The sequence below is a fragment of the Bubalus bubalis genome, chromosome 5 (genome assembly GCF_019923935.1).
Source record: "Bubalus bubalis isolate 160015118507 breed Murrah chromosome 5, NDDB_SH_1, whole genome shotgun sequence".
In the NCBI taxonomy this organism is placed as follows: domain Eukaryota; kingdom Metazoa; phylum Chordata; class Mammalia; order Artiodactyla; family Bovidae; genus Bubalus; species Bubalus bubalis.
Genome location: NC_059161.1, coordinates 5401288 through 5421619, shown reverse-complemented (window position 1 = coordinate 5421619; position 20332 = coordinate 5401288). Strand labels below are relative to the sequence as shown.

The window sequence follows — 20332 nt, the reverse complement described above, 5'->3', positions numbered from 1 at the left end:
CTTGACTCTGCCTCACTCATCTGGGTGGTTTGAGACGTGTTACTTGATTTCCCTAAGTCTTACTGTCCCTGGTCAGTGAAATGAAGCCATTATACCTACTACACAGAAATGCCTAATACATTGTCAAACAGGTAGGCTCCTAAGAGAAAGCGATGCAGCTTCGTTCCCCTTGCCCAGTTGTCTGCTGGGAACTTAAGAAAGGAATATACGAGGTAGCTCGAGAAGAAATAGGGAAGAAGGAAGCTTATGTGTCTTAAGTGGTATCATAGGCAGGGGCAGGGAGGAGGTAACCGGGCAGTAGGCACCTGAAGCCTGCCAGGTCGTGCCTTTCCCCCCCTGGGCTAAATACCCGTTCTTGTATTAGAACCTTCTGAATCAGGAAAGCACCATGGAAACGTAGATGAGCCATGTGGTGGCAGAGTGAGGGTTAACCAGTGAGCCTCCCTGGGATCCTTTTGATGCCAGGTTACTTTCCCTTCTTTCCGAATGCAGCGGTGGCTGCCCGCTTCCTGACGCTATCGCATCCCGTGGGAGGGGAGTTGGACACCCTGAAGCCCCTCGTCACCAGTTCCGGGGCTGCAGAGCAGGGAGTGACGACAGCTCATGAGTCGTCAGCCGACGGCAGCGGGGACCCTGGTGACGGCTGCTTTGTTGTTTTTTTCCTCTTCGGATGATGACTCAGTGTGTCGGGAGCCGGGAGATGGAGCACTCAGCCGAGTGGCCAGGACGTTCTGTCAACATGAAAGCAGCAAAAACAGCTCGTCGGAGCTCAGAGCTGACCCTGGGCTGGGGTCATTTTCAGGAAGGGCTTGGCAAAGGAAAGGCGACCGCCACGTATTGAGTTGGCAAGGGTGATACCGGGTAACTTAACAGGGCTCTGTAGACCCTTGAATTTTAGAACCTGAAAAAAAACGCAGCCGTTTGTGTTACTAGATGAGCTTGGCAACCAGGATGGCTTCTTGGGCTCCTCGCACTCGTCCCCGACAAAGAGACATCTTTCCGGGTCCAGAAAACCCCCTTGGGGATTTCTCAGTGTGGCTCATTGCCTTGGATGGAGGGCAAGTCCCTTTTTGGCGGGGAGCAAGGGTGGGGCCTGGCAGCCCTAGTGCCCGTTGTGGGGATGTAGTGTCTTGGGGGTCTCCTCTGCCAGCATCACGCGAAGATGGTGGCTCCCGCGTCACCGGTCTCAAGCCGAAGACCAGCTCTCTCGGGCAGCCATTCTTCAGACTCCCCTTTCCTCATCCCAAATCCCAAGCTTTTCTTCTTCTTCACCATCTTCCTCACTTCCTCCTCAGGTGCCATGGTGGGCCTTGACCTCCGCGCGCGCGCGCGCGCGCGCGCGTGTGTGTGTGTGTGTGTGTGGTGTCATCATGGCGGCTCGGGGTTCTAGGCTTTTCTCCCGTCTGCAGCAATGCGCTTTGTGCGCGTGACGCCCCCGTGGCCCCGCCCCGCCGGCCAGGCCCCGCCCTGCCGCCAGGCCCCGCCCCGCCGCCAAGCCTGTCCCTGAGACCCAGCGAGGAGACAGGCCCTTCGTTCTTTCGCCGCAGAATCTCGGCCAAACCACCATCATCCCCAGCATCCGGCTTCCCTTCTCTCCTCCCGCTCCGTCGGCCAGCGTCTGGGGCAGAGGAGCAAACAACTTGTGGGAGGGGATGATGGAGGGACAGATAGCCTGGCTGAGCTCTCTGGTCTCCTCAGCCCGGGTGCCATTTTTCTCAGCCTCCCACGCTCCTGTGGACGATGCCTGCTCTGACTTTTGTCGCTGCGCACCTCCTCTCCCCCCGAGGACCTCCCCGCGTGACTCGTTGGGATCTGGGGTCTCGGGCGCCCAGAAGGAGCAGGGGGACCCGGCCCAGGTCACGGGAGAGCTGAAGAGACAGGCGAGGGGGTGGGAGCTGGCCGACCCCACTCAAGTGCAAAGGCAGCCCCATCCCCACCCCCCACCCTTTTTTGCAGTCATGTCTTTTCGAGCCTAAGTAGAGAGCAACTTGACCTGAAAAAATTCGTGTCTCTATGTGGGTGTTGGAACGTCTGCAGATCTTTGTCCGGAAGCTGCGTGGTGCCCAGAGCCCAGGTTCTGTGCTTCAGGGAGCTGTTGTCCTTCGGGTTTGTTTTTGCAGCAGTGTGATGGATGGGTCCTCCTCAACGAGCCCCCGTGCCCGCTGCGACTGGCCTTTCTCCAGGACGCTGGGCCTGGCGGTGGCCCTGCTTCTTGTTGGTGGACAGGGCGCCACAGCGGAGGGCCGTGTCCGGGGGCCCAGCAGAGACCCCGATGACTGGGGCCTGTGCGTGGTGCCTCACCTGGTGGTCCCTGGGAACTGAGCCCACCTTTCACTTCTTCCCCACAGAGAACTCAGGGGAGTTCAGCTCCAGAAGTAGGTGACAGCCTGCTGGAGACTCCGCTGATGATGGTGCTGGCGTTCAGAAGACAGTCGTCATCCTTTGGGGTAAACGTGTTGCCTGTTTGCGTGTCTTATTTGGAACACACAGAAAAAGGAGCTGCCTGGCAGCCTGGTTCTCTGCAGTAAGTATCTGTCTGCATTCTTTTATCCCTTCGAATGTCGGAAGTGGACGGACGCGTTGCTGAACTCAGCCGGCTCTTGTGCCTTCTTGGTTCTTTGCTGCACAGCCCCGCCCTTGGTCCTCCAGAAGCGGGTGCTGGATCTGTTTCCCCATGCTGCTGGAGAGCTGCAGAGAGCCTAGCAGTCAGTGTTCTGCCCCCGTGCATCCCCCCCTCGGGTTCAGCAGAAGTCGATTCTCCCTAAAATGGAGCCAAGAAGCTGGGTCCCCCCCGAACTGAGTGTTCACGGGCTGAATGGAAGGGCCCTGCCTGTGCTCACTGCCCCCAGCAGGGAGGTGACTCTCAGTTGCCTGGGTGGGGGAGTGGCGAGGGCGGGGATGTGCCTTGCCAGAATCTAGCATGGTTCTCTGCCAAGTTCTAGCTCCAGATCGCTAGGCCGCTAGGAACCTAGACTATATATAGCGTTGTGCTAAGCAATTCTTATCGGACCTGTCTGTCCCCTCACCCCCACGGGGAGGAGAGCTTCTATCAGAAAACCAGAACCTGGAGAGAGTGAGCCACCTCCACGGGGCCTTTTATTCTGGGAAGGGGTGTGGGTATGTGTGTGTGTGTGTGTGTGTGTGCACGCATGCATGCACATGCATCTGTGTGTGTACACGCATCTGCATCTGGTTGTCTGGTTCAGAGCTGCCAAGCTTTCTTTCCTTCCCTCTGTTTCAGATGCTAGGAGATTCAGGACCTTGCGGGTGCCGGCGATATAGGCTGAGGGGCGGGAGGGGCTGGTGGTTCTCGAAGGATCCTGGGTTTGTTTGGAGGAGAGGCTGGCACCCAGTGTGGCTGAGAGCACTGCGTGGCCTCCGCTGTGTCTTAACAGCTTCCGGTTTGCCCTGCTTTGCCCAAGCATGTCTTTTGACCTCTCCCTTCCTTCTTTGGAACCTTCTGCCTTCCCTGCCTTCCTCCAGCCCTGCCTTGTCCTTCCTCTGAGTCTCTTTGGGATCGATGAGGCAGCCCCAGCTCTGGGCATCCGGGAGCTTGTCTGCACCCCGCCCTCACCCTTGTTTGGGGTTTCTGGAAGTCTGGCTTGACCGGCAGAAGGGGTCAGTTGTCCGCAGAGTAGCGGTGGTGAATGAGTGCGTCTTGCTGGGACGAACAGAGCAGCATGATCTGGGTTCCTCTCAGAGATGCTGTTGAGCCCACAGTTTGTGTGGTTCTGGGACTGTAAGTGCCGATGGACATGACGTGACCCTGGGCTTGTCAGCGAGCCACTGCCAGGCTGCTTATTGGAAACCCAATGCAGGAAGGAAGATAAGATCCCACCACCTCCCTGCCTCCCAGGTAAGTCAGGTGTGGGCTGTGCGGTCCGGCCCTCCCCCAGCCCCTCTCTGCCCACGGAGGGCGTTCTCCTTAGTGGAGAAGCCTCAGACTTCTCCATTCAGAATCTCCCAGACAATTGCTCTCTTCTTTCCATCTTCCTCCTCCTGGCTTTTCTGTGAATGGGGTTAGTAACCAGTGAAGGCTTGGGGGCCGGGTGGCCAGCCTAAGTGATCGGACGCCAGCGACAGTGGGAGTGGCCCCTGGCAGAACAACCGTCGGGCCTCCCGCAGTCACTGCCCTCCCCAGGCCCCTGCGTCCAGCTCTAGGTTCTGGGTGCTGAGCCCTCAGAGGGGCTGCGAGCCTGCCTGGGAGCTGGGCCTTCCTTTCCCCATACCCTCTCTTACCTGGACGCCGGGGCATCTTTAGCCTCACTGGGCCTTAGTCTAGGCCCATGGCCTGGACTTTATGGACTGTGGGCTGGGCAGTGAACTTTGGGGTTCTTTCCTTACCTTAAGTTTTTTTTGTTTTGAGTGAGTTACTTTCTTTCTCTAGGCCCTCATTGCCTTTACTTAAAAAAATAATCCTGGTCCAGTGAGCCATTGCAAAGCATCTCCAGGCAGTTGACGCAGGAATGTTTTTCTCGCTGCTGCACTAGATACTGGTCACAATAATAGCGATGGTGATTAAAAAGGATGAGGCCTACGGAACTGGGAGGTCTGTCACTTGATGGAGATGGTGCAGACTGAGGCGCTGTGCACATTCTCAGGAGATCTCTGTCCTGTCGAGTCGATTCCTGCCCTGTCTGGGCCAGTAGGGCCGGATGGAGTGAGCTGACAGCCGATTGTCTGGGGTCTCAAGACCAAAGGGATGGTGCTGGGGAATTTTATGATGTTCTCGGATGGTATCACGAGGCCCCCTGTGGGATCCCAGTTCTCCTCTTGTGCCTCATGGACCTGGGTGGTGTTTCTGCCCCCACTCCCCCCGCCCACCCCTTTCCCCGGGAAGTCTGCTGCCTGCTGCCTCCCACTGTTTCATCTTTGCCTCTTCCCATCTGAGAAGAGACTCTGAGTTGGCCATGAGCAGCCTGGGATCCTTGCTGAGCGGATTTGGAAGAGTCCGCTGTGTCTTCCTTCAAGGAATCTGAAGCCTCAGCCCCTCTGGCAGGAATGGAGTGAGGGATGGCTAGGGGTGTTGGACCTGGAACAGGAATAAAGCAGACAGATCAGCTCTGGTGCAGCTGGGGAGATGAAGCGGGAGCCGGCCAAGTCCCTCAAGATGTGCCGGCTAGAGTCTGGCCAGCGCTGGCTGCCGGGCTGGAGCCAGATGGAGCTGCTGGCCGTGCTGGGGAGCCGCGGCTCCCTGTGCTCAGCGGGTCCCCAGGCCTGGCTCCGGGTGCCCACTGCCCGTGCTCACAGCCCTGCCCCTGGCTCGTCGTTGGGGGGTCACCAGGGTGCAGAGGCTGGCGTTGCTCCCTGAGACCCTGTTGTCTCTGGGGCCTCTGGTATCCACCCAGATTGGGGCTTGGTGCTCCCCTGCCGACTTGCCCAGTTTTCTCCCTCATCTCATGCGTTCCTTCCTTCCTGCTCCCCGGCCTGGCTGCTCCAGACGTGCCGTGGAGCGTTGTGTCAGGAGCCAGGCTGGCAGAGCATTTGGTATCCTCCCCTGAGAGGGGGGCCAGGCAGAGCCGGCGCTTCTCTGTTGACATTTGAGTCTGGGACCCGGGAGGTGGCTCGGGGGCCTCTCTCCGGCTGGGGTCCGACCGAGGTTAACAGGGCTGGTGGCCCTGGAGCCGCGTTGGTGCGGCTTTGCCGGGAGGTGTGCGGGAGGGGCCCTGCCAGGGGACCTGGTTGGTCAGCACCTTCCTGTCCATCGACTCCTGGTCTGCTCAGGACCGCGCACTGTCTAATGCACAGCTTGGCTCTGTTCCCTGGCACGAGTGCTCCCGGGGCTGCAGCGGGGCTTCAGTGAGCATCTGTACTCCGTGCTGGTCACTTTATTGGGCATGTTGTTGCCGGCCCCCCCTCCCACCTCCGATATATGCTAGAGCCGGCTGTCTGTGGGAGGCCCTCTTCATCTTGTGTTTCTTTTCTGGGACTTGGAGTGTCTGTCAGGGAAGCGCAGACACGGTTTGGTTCCTTGCTAGCTCCCTCCACGGGAGCTGCTCGTAGGCAGATGAGGCCAGAGAACGCCTCCAGCAGCCCCCCTGGGCCGGTGCAGTCGCTGGAGACCCGGGCAGGGGAGGAGCAGGGGGGCGGGGATGGAGAGAGCCACGCGGGGCGGGGGGACGGGGGTGGGGGAAGAGTTGTGCAGCATCTGACCACAGGATCAGATGAGCGGACATGCGTGCGTGGAGCCCGGATTGGGGTCTGTAACTAGGCTGGAAAGCCAGAGACAGGCCTCGGAGTCCTTGTTCTTAGCATGCAGTCCAGGGAAGCCAGCCTTTGTTAGGCCCCCTTTTGCTTATCTGATTTCATGCTCAGAACAATCCTTTTATGATTGAAGACACAGTGATTTGGTTAAGTGACTTAAGCAAGGTCACAAGCCTGGTGGGTGGTACTCCTGAGATTTAAACTTGGGCATCTCTGAGTCCGAAGCCTGCATGTTTTCTTCACGCTGTTAGGCTGAAGCCCGAGCTGAGACCCTCAGAGGACTGGCAGCCGACATGACCCAGAGGGCAAGGCCAGATACTCTGTGATCCCCGTGCACGGGCAGGTAGATACATTCCTTCCACATGGTGTCTTCAGCCTCTGCGGTATATGTGCTAAGGACAGTGCTCAGCATGGGGTTGCTGGACTCAACAAAATCAAGTTTCTGCCCCTGAAGGGGTGTATATCCTCACGTGGGGAAGATACTGTTAATGCTAGTAAATGGGATTTAAAGATAGACATAGAAGGAAAAGAAGGACCCTCTTCCTTCTGCAGAAGCGGGATCCAGATGGTGGTCGGGGAGGGTACTGGGGAGACTGAAGGACTTTGGCCCCTGGGGAAGCCATGTTGATTGAACTTCCAGAGAGAACTAACACACGTTCTAACCCTTCTCATTTCCCACCAGCTGGGAAAATCCATCCACAGCCCACAGACGCTCACAGAAGCTTGCAGTGGGTCAGGAATCAGGGTGGCCATAGCTGTCAAAACTTTGGTCACCAGCAGACTAGGGTTGTGTTTTTTTTTTTTCCCCCACTAGCCACGGCTACTCCTGACCTCTTGTCTCTCCCACCCTTACCAGGCTCCAGCTGGCATCTTCCCCAGGGCCTGGTCACTGTCTTGTCCATGCAGCACCGGGGGACACTCGGGGCCAGTGTTTGCCGAGTCACTGGTAGAACCTGTGCCCACAGGAGGCAGAGCTCCGTGGAGCTGCTCCTCTGCCAGCACGCGTGGTTCCAAGATCCTCACAATAGGGAAGGGAAGAGAGGGGAGTCCCTTGGTATCAGATGCTCAGAGGAGCTTTGTGTCCCGAGAGGTTGAGGCAGGTCGGTAGCTGGGGATGGGGGAGGGCATGTTTCCTGTGTGCAGCGCCAGGACCCGGGGCCTGTTGACACGGTGGGGGTGCCGCGGCTGCCGGGCCCAGGGTGAGGCAGGCCACGTGACTCGCTGCTCTGGCACCGCAGTCCCGCCGGCCGGCCCACCCTGGCCTTGGAGGCTGCCACCTGCTGCCAGGCAGCCGGGGTTGCAGTGGGACCGAGTGTGGGCCTCGGTGGTGCGTGCCTGTGGGGGCTCACAGAACCCGTAGACGAGTCAGCAGGCCTGGGGTTCTGGCTGCATTGGTAAAAACGTACTCCCTAGCCTTACCTCTGTGGGCCTCGGTTTCATTGTCTATAAAAACGAGAGGGATTGAACTAGAATTTTTTTGGAGGTTCCAGTCAGCTCTGATACGGGGGCTCCCTGGATGTTTGTGGAGGTATTTCTTTTTTTTTTTTTTAATTATGTATTTCTTTTTGGCTGTGCTGGGTCTTCGTGGCTGTGTGCAGGCTGTCTGCAGTGGCAGAGAGTGGGGGCTACTCTTCACTGCCCTGCTTGGGCTTCTCATTGCGGTGGCTTGTCCTGCCTCGGAGCACAGGCTCTGGGCTTCAGGAGCTGCAGCACATGCGTGCAGCTGCACCGCGGGGGTGGGGGGGTAAGATCCTCCTGGACCAGAGATCGAACCTGTGTCCCCCCGCCGCATTGGCCGGCAGATTCTTAACCACTGGACCACCAGGGAAGCCCCATGGAGGTATTTCTTAGCCAGAAACTCGGGACCTGCGTTACGAGGAGAGGGGAGGGACCCCAGAGACGTGTCTGAGTGCAGCGGTAACCGTGTTTCCTGAAGGGACACGGTTGGAGTGAATTAGGGTGGGCGGGTGGAGGCACTTTTCAAAATACCCCAGAAGTAAATGCGAAAGGTGAAGACCATGAAAGTGTCTGCTGAGGACCCTCCAGGTAACCAAGGACATGGACTCCAGCACCTGCTAGGAGCTTGTCTAGAGACAGGCCGTGTGGGAACTGCTGCAGGGCTGCAGGGGGGTGACCTGACACGCCATGCTCCGGAGAGATTTTCCCTCCCTTTTTGGCCCTAAATCCTGGAGAGGAAATAGGTCTGCAGGGTCCTTGTGTCCTCTGCCTTCCCTGAAACTTCTCAGGGTCTGTGCCCCTGTTGCTGTCAGAAAGTTTCCCTTTATATTTAGCCTTCTTTTCTCATGTGATTGTTTAAGCCCTTCCATTAAAAAAAAAAAAAGACAGGAGCAAAGAAAATAGAAATATCTCAGAGCCACCAGTTCCATTTTGGCTTTTTAGTCTTGAGCCCCTCCTTAAAAGACAGCAAAAATGAAACGTATGGCAAAGCGCAGGGTCCCCAGCCTTTCTGGACTTGTGTGCAGAGCCGGGCTGCGGCAAGGCGTGGCGGGGCCCCGGCCTCCCTGCTCCATGGTGGCCTTGGTCTCTGACGTCCACTGCGTCTCCAGGGGTGTGTGGGCAGGAGCCCCGAGGCAGAGGCGCATGCTGTGCAACCCGCTAGACAGAATGCAGAGCTTTAAAAATAGCTGCGTTTCTCCCAAGATGCTATCTGCTCGCCAGTCTCCAGGACACTTTACCTGGGGTTCGTCACTATGAATCCGGCCTCCTGGACTCCCCAAATGGTGGTGGGAACAGGGATTGGGGCTCGGATACAGGCAGGAGAGGAATTGCCTGGTAACCGTGGTCTCACCTGCACCCCATGATGTTTCACGGTTCTGTTCACGTTTGCTAGCTCTTCTGACCTCCACGCCCTGTGAGGGCGGGTGGGTGGTATGAGCCCCGTGCCTGATGACCCTGAACTGGAGAGAATCCTGCTTGTACCTGCGTAATTTGGGCCACGTGCATCCAGGTCCCCTGACTCTGAGTGTTCTAGATAGGGGACCCAGGGGTGGGGTGGGGACGGCGGTGGGTCTTGGGCAGTTGACTTGGCCATTCCAGGTCTCAGGTCTCTTCTCTATATATTGAAGGGGCAGGAAACCTCAGAATATCTGGGTTCTCTGTTTTTTCAACTCTCTCGGAGCTCTCGTGAAGACTGGCGTGTGTTCTGTCTCTGGGAAGCCAGCCATGCACCATGCATTTCTGGTGAGGTTTCTTGCATTTGGAAGCTTCTGGAATATGCTGTGCTTCCGACCATTCTGACACGTCTGTACAGCACTTCATGCTTGTGCATATGGTCTGCTTCTGCCAAGTAGCTCTCTCAGAAATGAGGCCTCATGGTGGGGTCTCTGAGACTGTTTTCCCATCGGACTTGGAAGCGTTGCTTATGGAGCTCTGCCTAGCTGCTCGTTACCTGTTTGCTCGCTGCTTAACATGCAGCACCTGCTGGAAGAGCCGGCTGATGTGTGATGGGAACACTCACTTCAGCTCTGGTTGTTTGCATGATGACTGATTGGAAGAAGTAGACCTTTCCCGTGGAGAAGAAGGTGCTCAGAGAATCCTTGGGCAGCCGTGTGTTCTGAGTACTGAGCCCAGCCCCCACCCTCCACAAGAGCTTCTGAAGCAGAGCGTGGGCTGCAAGACTCCTTGGCCATGTGGCCCTCTGTGTGATCTGCATTTGGTTAGGAAGGGGGAAGGGGTGTTTGTTTATAGCATATTTAACCAGGGTGACTTAGGCTTTATCTGGAGGGTGTTTGAGGAAGGATTGGGGTTGGCTGGGGGGCAGCACACTTCACACGTCTGTACCATCTGGCCGTTCGTATCCCCTGAGTGCAGCCCCGGCTTGTAGAGAGACCTTGTGATGGGGAAGCCACCTGGGAGCTGTTTTGGTGGCCACAGACTTCAGGGACTTGACGTGTGAACGTTTGTCATTCTGGAGTCTGGCTGTCTGGAGGATGGAGCGGAGGAGGTCTGCACCGGCACAGGGAGGGGGTTTAGGCTACACCCCGGGGAGGACCACCATGGCGTCCCGACGGCTCCCGAGGAGAGACGAGGCTTCTTTGAGAGGGGGACCCAGGCGGTCCTTGGGAGAGTCTTTCGGGCCTGCGTCTGTGGACGCCGGGAGCAGCAGGAGGTGTGGGTGCTAGGATCCCCCGCGGGCTCCGCTAGTCCTTTCTGCCTCTGAGGCACGCCTGAGCTCGGGATGGGGGACACGCGAACGTTGTTTCCCTTTGCAGAGAGGACTTCTGGCACCGACTGCGTAGGACTGATTGTATTTGCGAATAAAAAGGGAGAAAGGCACGTTCGCCCCTCATCCCTGCCGGGAGAGCGCTGAGCTCTCTGATCCTGAGTTGTATCAGCACCGCGGCCATCCTGCCGGCTGGCTTCTCTGCACTCTAGGGATCGCGGACAGGGATCAGAGATGCATTGTGTGAGGGAGTGTGTGTGTGAGTGAGTGTGAACTGTGTGTGTGGGAGAGAGAGTATGTATATGTGAATTGTGTGTGTGGGGGGGAGAGAGAGACTGTGTGTGTGAGTGTATATGTGAATTGTGTGTGTGTGTGACTGTGAACTGTGTGTGTGGGAGAGTGTGTATATGTGAATTTTGTGTGTGTGGGGGAGAGAGAGACTGTGTGTGTGTGTGTGTATTTGTGAATGTGGCACATGAGGCAGGGCCATACATCTGTTGGCTGGAGAAAGGCAGGAGAGGGAAGAGGAGCTCTCGGGGCAGGTGCACAGCTCTGGGACCGCCGGCATTGTTGGCTGTTCTAAAGGCATGGGGGTGAGTTGAAGCACACCTAACATACTATTTAGAAGGGACCAAAGTCCAAAAATCAACCAGTTAATGTCTAAATGAGGGTTGTGTTAAATACAGAGAATCATATATCCTTTAGTATTACAACCGCCTGCATGTTTAACGTAGAAAGACCCGACAAGTCAGGAGCCTTCTGCTGCCGAGCCTCTGCCCGCGGCCACCACGTCTGTGAGCTCCTGCTGCTTTTGTGTCAGTTTTCGGCCTCTCTTCTTGCCTGTTTCCCACCCTTGCTCACTCCTTAGGCATACAGGAATATCTGTCCGCACGCCCGTGGTATCGTTTCCTTGGGGACCTGTTCTTCCAGCATCTCTGACATCGTAAATGGTGTTCCCTTCGTTTCACATGTGAACACAGCGCAGGCTTGCTGCAGAGGTGAACCATTTCTGAGACGGGGCGGCTTCCCGCCTGCTCCTGGAGGAGGTCGTCTAGACCCCTGAGGAGAGGGGATCAAGGGTACCCACGTGGGGGCCAGCTCGGGGGCCCCCCGCGCCAGGCTTCCTGTCTGGGGTGGGCGTTGCTCAGGCGTGAATCCCCCAGCCATCCTAGCTGTTGCTTCTTCTCAGCTTGAGCCCTGAGTAGCAGCCTTGAAAGTCTGAGACCCCGTCCCCCTGCTAGGTTGACAGTGCCAGCAGAGAGGGTCAGAGAGGAAGTGAACATGGGCTCCCGGCCACGGGGCTCCCTCCGAACCAGGTGAGTTCTGTTCAGAAAGGAACGCGTCTAATCTTTTGGCCCTGACGGCCCTATTTGTGTTTGTCTCCTTCTCTCTCTCTTCCCTCCTCTCTCTCCCTCATCTCCCTCCCCCGCCTCCAGAAGAATTTAATCTGCCGGACAACAAACAATACTGTTATAAAACTTGGAAAACAAGAGGGCGAGGCCTCCCTGACAAGGGAAGGGCACGCCGGGTAACTGCCAGGGAGCCTGCCAGGCCCGAGATGGAGCCGGGCGAGGGCCCAGTTGGCTGGGCACCTGGGCGCCCGCCCGGGCCTGGCCCACCAGCCGTGCCATCCCCGGTCCAGAGGGGGAGGAACCGAAACGCAAGTGGGGGCCCAGAAGCACTTGAAAAGGGGAAGTAGCCTGTGTTCCCCTCTCCGATCTGATGGGAATGCACTAGACTGTGAAACTCTCCTCCCGCCCTCCTCCCCGCCCTCCTCCTCTCCCTCTGCCCTCCTCCCCCTCCCTCCTCCCACCACTCTCTGTTGCAGGTCCTGGACTGGCAGACCCAGGTCCCGAGGCTGGCATAAGCAGTTTAGGTGCAGCTACCTGCTGGGCCAGCTGCAGGCGAGTCAGGAGAGGAGGGTTCTCCGGGCCGCCCGGCACTGCAGACCTACCCCCTGCCTGCCCTCCCCCACCTAGGGAAGTGGAACCAGGTCAGGGGCATGCCCCGGTCCACATGCTCTGCCAGGTGTGGGCCCAGGTACCAGGTAGAATTGCCACTGGGAGGTCTGTGGGTGCTCCCCGGGCCTCCTGGTGCCCACAGGGGCCACGCTCCCGGGAGGATGTCCACCTCCGGGAGAGGCCCCGCTCTCCTTCCAAGAGGAGTCCGGCAGCGCCGCAGAGGCTGGGCATGCCTCTGGACATGTTCCTGCTGACAGACACAGTGCTTCTCCCCACAGGCAGGCATGCAGCCCTGTGAATGGGGCTCCCAGGGGGTTGGGGGGTGGCCTTCGCCTCCTGTTCACTCCCAGTGGCAGGGACGCTGGGCTCTGGGGGTCTCTTCCCCCAGCTTCCAGGGTTAGATTTAACCTGAGCCTGAAGTTTCACCTCCGAGTGCCTCCTTACCGGGTCAGTAAATGATGTTGGGGGGACAAGCAGGGAATGTTGGTGAAAGCTTCTCCTGGGGACCCGCTCTGGCACGGAGCCGCTAACTGTGGTGGGCATCGTGCGTGTGACAGACCATCCGCACACTCCCTTTCCTGCTTGTGGAAAGCGCCAGCTTCTGTGAAGGCAGTCCAGCACTGTGCCCACCCGCACCCAGGCGGAGCCGCTCTCTGGGCAACAGGGAGTCATCCTTGACCCCATCTTCACGCCCCCCGCCCCACCGTCTCTTGCTGCCCCCTCAGGCCCCGCGGCATCCCCAGGCAGGGTAGCCTTGTGCGTCCTCCCGGCCCAGGGCCTCCATGCCCTGTCCTGAGTCCAGGCCATGGGGAGATTTCCAGACCCAAGTCTTTGGTGGTGGTGTCAAGGAAGGGACGGAAGCCTCAGAACGTAGGTCCCCCGTACCCCAGCCCCAGGAGAAACCGGAAGTGCAGGTGCTGGGCCCATCCCAGCTGAGAAGGCAGTGATTTCTGGCGTCATTATCTCAAGGGTGATGTGCGTGCGCAATGGGGAGGGGTGATGGTTAGTGGGTCCGCGCCACCCCGGCTTTGGGATCCAGGGCTGGTGAAGTGTGGTGGTTCCCGACGCCGAGCCCTCCATGCTCTCGTGCTCCCGCCCCCCTGTCCCTATACCTGTCGTTTTATTTCCCTTTCCTGATTCATTAACCACAAGCTAGTTGGCCACAGGCCCCACCCTGATCACTTGGAGACAAAATGTTCAGGACACTGGGCCGGGGCTGGAGCTGAGGGTGGCAGGAAGCTGGGCCGGGCCTCAGTGTTCAGAGGGACAGTGGTCCAGGAGTGCCTCGAGGGCAGACCGCTCCCCGTTCTCCAGGAGGGCCTTCTTGGGGCCCTTGTCTCCCCAAGATGACTCTTCCTCACTACCCGGAGCCCCGAAACCAGCATTCCCAGCGGCAGGAAGATGGATGAGCTGGCCTCCACTTCCGGCTCTCCTCCCCCGCTCCGGCTGGAACTTGCGTCAGTCGTCAGTCGTGTAAGTAGCTGTGACTCAGCACCCAGCGGGTCGGAGGGAGGGGGAGGCTGCCGCCTCCCAGGAACCTTACCGGCTCTGGATCTGAACACGCCTTGGTGGCGCAGGACATGGCTGGTAGCCCTGGTTCCTGTGTATTCTGTGTCTCTGCTTACAGATCTCATAAATAAGGGTTCTTCTCCTTCCTGTTTTCCTCCTTTATTATTTTTTTTGTAGGGGGTCACCATACTGGGCATAGGATTCTTAGGGCTTTAAATGACACAGACAGCATCATTTACAGAATGCAGTAGACACTGTCTTTGCCATCTCTGGACTGTTCTTGAAGCAGAGGCCCATGAATTGTATTTAACCCTCAGATGTTTGGTTTTGGCCTGTGCAGTTTTTGTGTCTTATTTCTTGTTTAGCTGCATCTGACTCTGCGTGCCTTTAGACTGAGCAGGGCCACCGGACTTCTGCTGCACACTGTCCCTGCTTTGCTTGTCTTATTTCCTGCCTGGCCCTCCTTACATTTGAAGGTGCAGTGACCAGTCTGCCCCTGCCCCTCTCTTTTCGGATGAGCACCCTGAGGCCCGTTCCAGAAAAGTCCAGGCCCCCCGTTCTCAGAACCTGGGCTGAGCAGAAATTAAAGCTGCCGCTGTGTTCTGATGCACTGTGCGGTGACCTTTCCTCCACCCTTGGGTCCCTGCCCAGGCAGAGGAGTTTTCGTAGGCATGAGGGGGGTGGGGAAAAACCTCCAAATAGAACATGGACACGGAAGTGGCCTGGAGCAGCCCTGAGGCCCCCAAAGCCTCCTGCGAGGTGGCACCTTCCAGGGCCAATGTCCCCACTCGTCCAGGGCTGGCTCTCCCTCCTGGGCAGCCCGCTAAGCCCCTGTCCACTGATTGGCTTGCCCAGGGCTGCTCGGTTGCGGTGGGAAAACCTGGAGGCTTCAGCATGCTGGGGCTTTCCCAGGCTGCCTTCCTCCAGATCCAGGAGGCCTCCGGGCTGGGTGCCAGGGAGAGCATGCCGCTTCCAGCCGCCTTGGATCACCTGGCTGCATGCAACTTGGGGACAGAACCAGCGGCTGGGTTCAGGTAAGCGAGTCGCTCCCTGCCTGACTGACTTGGAGAAAGAAGCTTGGTTCTGTCGGGAGGTCTGAGACCTCAACAGACCCTTTTATCTGGTGGGCTTGGGAGCGCAAAAGCTGTGGATCCTAAGGTAACTCCCCCCGTGCCCTTTTAGAGTGTGCTACAGCAGTGCGTTGCTGATGATCTCTCGTCTCTCTTTCCAGGGCACTGAGTGTTTCAGAGCTCCGGAGTTGGGAGCATACACTTGGGTTCATGCCCCCGAGCTCCCTCGGTGACAGTTGCCTGTCCACCATGCGTGGCCTGTGCTCTGCACTCAGAGCTGACACTTCCCGGGGAGCTGGGGATTAGTCACCCTCATGACCTGACGACCCAAGTGTGTTCTGAAGGGCCAGAGCAAGGTGGAGTGTGAGGGGAGCTTAACCAAATGCCGGGCTAGACTGGGGTGCTTTTCTGAGGATGGGGTAGCTCCGCTGAGACCTGAAGGAGGGCTTGAGACCACCAGGCTTACTGTGCGGGTGGACTGGGGTGGTTCAGGGCTGGGAGTTTTGGGACAGTAGATGCAGAATATTCCACCAAGAGGGAGCAGCATGTGCAGAGAGGCCTTCTGGAGGGGGAGAGACATTCTGGGTCACCAAAGGACTCCTGTAATACCTTCGGAAAGGGGGTGGATAGTGGCAGCTGGAAGTTACTAAGGAAGAAGAGTTTGGCTGCAGTAGAAAGCAGCAAAGCTGAGAATTGCCAAATGCAGATCTCCTTCAACCCCCTCCTTTTATATTTTATTCGTATCCTGTAGTCATGACTCACGTTTAGTCTTGACCTTAAGCCTCAGTGATGACCTGATTCACACCCCAACCCCACTGACCCCACCTCTGCTGTTGACCGCAGGTGCCCATACTTAGAGCCCTTCCTCCCAGGCAGTGCCGACCCCTGCCTGGCCCAGACGCCCCCGTCTGTGACTGAGGCCTTGCAGAGCCCCACAGGTTGCAGAGGCGTCCACCACAGATGCTGCAGGGCCTTCCTCCCCAGCGTCTTCCCCACTGCCGCAGCCGCGCAGTGGAGACCCACCAGGCACGGCTTGAGGGAGAACGAAACCAGTATCAAAGCACCGGGTGTGCTCCCATCTCCACCCAAGTTTAACACGCTGGACAGTCAGCAACACCCCGCCGTCCATGCAGAAGCACTGCCTAGGATTCCCACCTGCCCTCAGTCTTGCTCATAATCAGGGGCAAGGGCAGAGGGAGACAGTCGGCAAACCACAAAGCAGGTGGCGGTGGGCAGAGGGGCAGGAGCACAGACGCTGGGGTCAGACCCGGCTTGGACCCGGCTCACCAGTCATGAGACTGTGGACAGGTTTTTGAACCACATTGAGGATCAGTTTCTTCTGCAAAAACAGGAATAATCCCTGGTTCGTGGTGAGAATTGAAGAGCACAGCTCGGTGTTCGCATTTTATTTCCTTCTCTTCCCTAGAGCAGCATGTCACGTTATTTACAGGAGGCAGAAAAAACAACGCTTTTATCTGGAGTCTTGAAGAGTTGGTAGGGAACCTGAGAGGTAAAGATTCTGTCTCTTGTTTCTCTCGGTTATGGTATCAGGAAATACAGACATACTTTCTTAGCTTCACCCACAGGAGATGGAAGTCTGATTTGAACCCTGTTCGCACATCTTATTTTCAAGCTGAATTTGAAAACAATGCAAAACAAAAGTCCATTCTTGTATTAGAGAGTTGTCTACTTAATACAATTTTAGGACACCAGTAGAGAATAAGATTGGTGGCTCACGGGGTCATACTTGAACGTCCTGACCGCTCATCTGTGATGGGGAAGGGCGAGCCCGTGATCTTCCTTACTAGGGTCCCTGGCCCAGGTGAAACCCACCTGTGTGTAGTGGTTAGAGCCTCCCAGGCAGAAAGGGTGCTTGTTTCCTGATGCAAGGAGATAACATCAGAAAATGCTTTGCAGACCGTGAAATAGTTTATGAAACAGGGCAAAACTAATGTAAATGTTCACACAGTTCAATGATAACTTTCACTATTTAATTTCATCATATATATAATAATGTGAAGGAACTGGTTGTGGAATTGAATAAATTAGCCTAGAATTCATGACTTTTGTATGGCGATTGTGTATGTGACTTACCAGCTTTGACTTTCATGTTCTTTGAGCATCACTTTGTAACTCTTCTCTGTGCCTTTTGAAGGGACCCTTATGTCCCGTGGCAAGTATAACTGCAGTAAGACATCTTTTTGCTCAGGCAAAGGCTGGGTCTTCTGATCGCATCTCCCTCCTTTCTTCAGTGAGATCCTCTTCTTCTGGAAGCTGGTTTCACATGGTGGCTTAGATTTTTCCATCTTTGTATCTAGCACCATTTGAAATCAGTGTTTTAGGAGTAAGAATTGCAGCACAGCCAAAGGCCACCTTCAGAGGAGCTGCTGCCCTGGGACCAGCTCCCCTCCTCCTGCCACCTGAGCTGGTTCAAGAAAAGAAGAATTTGAGAAGAAAAGTATATTCTTGAACATGTTGGGTTGTGGAAGGGGGACAGTGCAGGGATGGGGCTGTGTTCAGTAGAAACTCAGAGGCTTGAGCAGAGCCAGGGTTTGTGATAGTCTTCCTATGGACAGGTAGCAGCAGCCACCAGCAGGAACCTGTTGGTGGGGCCTTTCAGCGTGTGACTGGGCAGCGCTGGGTTGGGTACTTGACCGCAGTCGGCAGCGGGAGGGCCATGCACTGGAAGGACTCTCTCACCACACCTGCACTGTCCACCTGCTCCTACGCGCCGTGGAACATTCAGCTGCAGTTGCTGAGTAGGTGAAATCAGACTTGCCACCTGTACCATCAAGGTGTGGACCCCACTGAGCACCACCGGACCCATCTCTTACACAGGCTGACCGATTTCTCCTGGTGTTCAGAGTCTGTTTTTGTCTAGCACCATTTGAAATCGGTTATGATGTAGGGGGAAAAGCAGCAGCCTCGAGGTCTCGTGCCAAGTCTGGTCAGCAGCAGCCTGTGGCTTCCTGGAAGATGGATGGGCAGAGAGAGGGGGAGGGAGGTTACACCTTTTCCTACAATGGGTATTGACCCATTTTGGGTCAATACATCTACAATTCTTTATGCACAGGTAATAGATCATTTAGTGGATTTTTAGAAACAAATCACCGTAGTGTACCTAATGTCCTCAGTTTGCTAAAATGTGATAGTGCTGTAAACTCCGAATTGGTTTCTGTTAAATTATCTTTCTGTTCATGCATCCTGACCTTAATAAATATTTACTGTATTCAACTTACCATGTGTTTGTTTTTCATAGATTATTTTCCATTCATAATTTTATGATAAGTGGAGCCCTGAAAAATTAATTTGCTACATGCAAATGTTACCTACTTCATAAAGAGTTCAAAGTCAGTTACAGCAAACAGATATTAAAAATGTAGCCCGTTAAGAATGAAATTCTGTGAGCCAAGAAATAAAAGGAGAAAAACAATAATAGGGAAGTGTTGCAGACCTGAGTTGAAGGGGAAACTGACCTCAGGCGCAAATAGGCTGCAGCCCCGGAGCCTTTGCAGTCAGCATTCCCGCAGAAATGTTCGCTTAACTGAGCCCATACTCACGTGGCCCCTAGAGGGAGGTGCACTGATAAATTCAGCGATGTTAGGAGATGCAGACGTTCTCTACTTTTGTTCTTCATTTCTATCAACCCTTGAAGACAGAGTGAACCAGTTCTGTAAAGGTTCTCAAGAGATGAGCCAGATTTGACTTCACAGGGGGTTTCACTTCGGGAGTCTTCAGGTTGGAGAGCTGTGTCCCCTTGATTGACCTTTTTGAGCAGAAAGTGCAAGGCCAGCCCTGATCTACCTGCAGGACTTTGATTTCACATCTGTTCTCCATACATGGTGGCACCTCAAACACTTGGGAAGCGTTTTGAGGTCCAGTTCCTGCCAGTCTCCCCCCAGCTGGCTGCCCTGCCCAGTGGGGTGGGGTGAGGTGGGTGAAGCCTCTGTTGGGAAAACTTCCCTGGGAATGGGGGGCACCTCCCACTGTAGCTGTAGGGCTGTTTGGGGCTATTGACTGGAGAATTCAGGTTCTGGTTCCCAGGATGTGGTGGGAACAGTTAAGACCCTGGATTGTTTTCTTCACTTCTCTGCTGAGGTAGCTACAACAGACCTATGGGCATAAAAGCTTTGGGTCAACTGTAAGAAACTGAACAGCTTCTGATTCACCTACCGTGTCCCTGGCTCCAGGCTGCTGCTGCCAAGTCGCTTCAGTCGTGTCTGACTGTGCGACCCCATAGACTGCAGCTCACCAGGCTCCCCTGTCCCTGGGATTCTCCAGGCAAGAACACTGGAGTGGGCTAGGTATTGCCAATAAAGCAAGTCACCCGTGGATTCTGCCAGCAGGTTGCTATGATTCCAGTCCCCAAATGAGAAAGTGCCAGAAGATCTGGGTTTAACATGAAAGCATAAAAACAATGACTTGGGACATCTTTTCCATGAAAGTAGTTTCTGGAGTTCTCATGAATGCTTAATTTTAAACAAGTGCTCATGGCTGTGTCATGAGAAGCAAAATGAAAGCCCCTTGCTTGTAACTGAAGGGCCACTCATGGAGGATTATTTTTCTTTATTCATCTGAAGGTTGACAGCTTTTTAGCTAAAATTAGCATCCCAAGGTGGTTTGTGCTAATAGATTGCTGAGCAGTGTTTATTTTGAAGACAGCTTGAGTCTGCTTTTGTGACCATGCTTTCAACTTAGAAAATGCTTTGCCAGGCATGGGTCTATCTAAGTTTTACCACATGTTTATGGCTTTCTGGGTGGCTCAGTCAGTAAAGAATTTGCCGGCAACGCAGGAGACCTGGGTTTGATCCCTGGGTTGAGAAGTTCTCTGGAGAAGGAAAGGGCAATCCCATGGGCAGAGGAGCCTGGCCAGATATAGTCCATAGGGTTGGAAGAGTCAGACACGACTTGACTACACCACAACCACCACTTGTTTATCACCCCAAACAGGTCTTCTCGAACCAGCAGGTGAAGAATCGGGGTGGGGAACTTTCTCAATGTCATCCGGACGTGGATCGATGTGGTCACCTGGTGGTATGAACACCAGAGGAAAGGAAAATAGTTTATTGACCACAGACCCCTATATTATGCTTCCCCCATATGTAAGCCATAAGGGACTGAAGTTAGCCATTTTTAAAGGTAATTCTTTAGAAGGTAAGTAGGAAAGAGCTAGTTAATTCAAGTTGAAAATGACTTCTAGGTATCCCAGCAGTGACTAAAACCTCTGAGTTTGAACTACGCAGAGAATGTGTCAGATGCCCTCGCAGTCCACAGGAGGGCAGCAGTGTGGTGGCTTTAAAGTCTGCCCGCGCCATGCCAGGGTAAGGTTTTCTAGATAAGCCTGGAAATGATGAAAGCAATGCAGACTGGGAAAAGCAAACAACATCCCCACCCCACCCCATCCA

General features: G+C 55.6%; 1 long non-coding RNA gene across 1 annotated transcript in view; it reads left to right on the top strand.

Annotated features, from left to right (window-relative positions):
• LOC112585035 overlaps positions 1–18165 on the top strand; it is a 36462-nt gene extending 18297 nt beyond the window's left edge. Inside the window, exon 2 of the long non-coding RNA XR_006551016.1 lies at positions 493–18165. This is a non-coding gene — a long non-coding RNA (uncharacterized LOC112585035). The remainder of the gene's footprint in view (positions 1–492) is intronic.
• The last annotated feature ends 2167 nt before the right edge of the window (positions 18166–20332 follow it).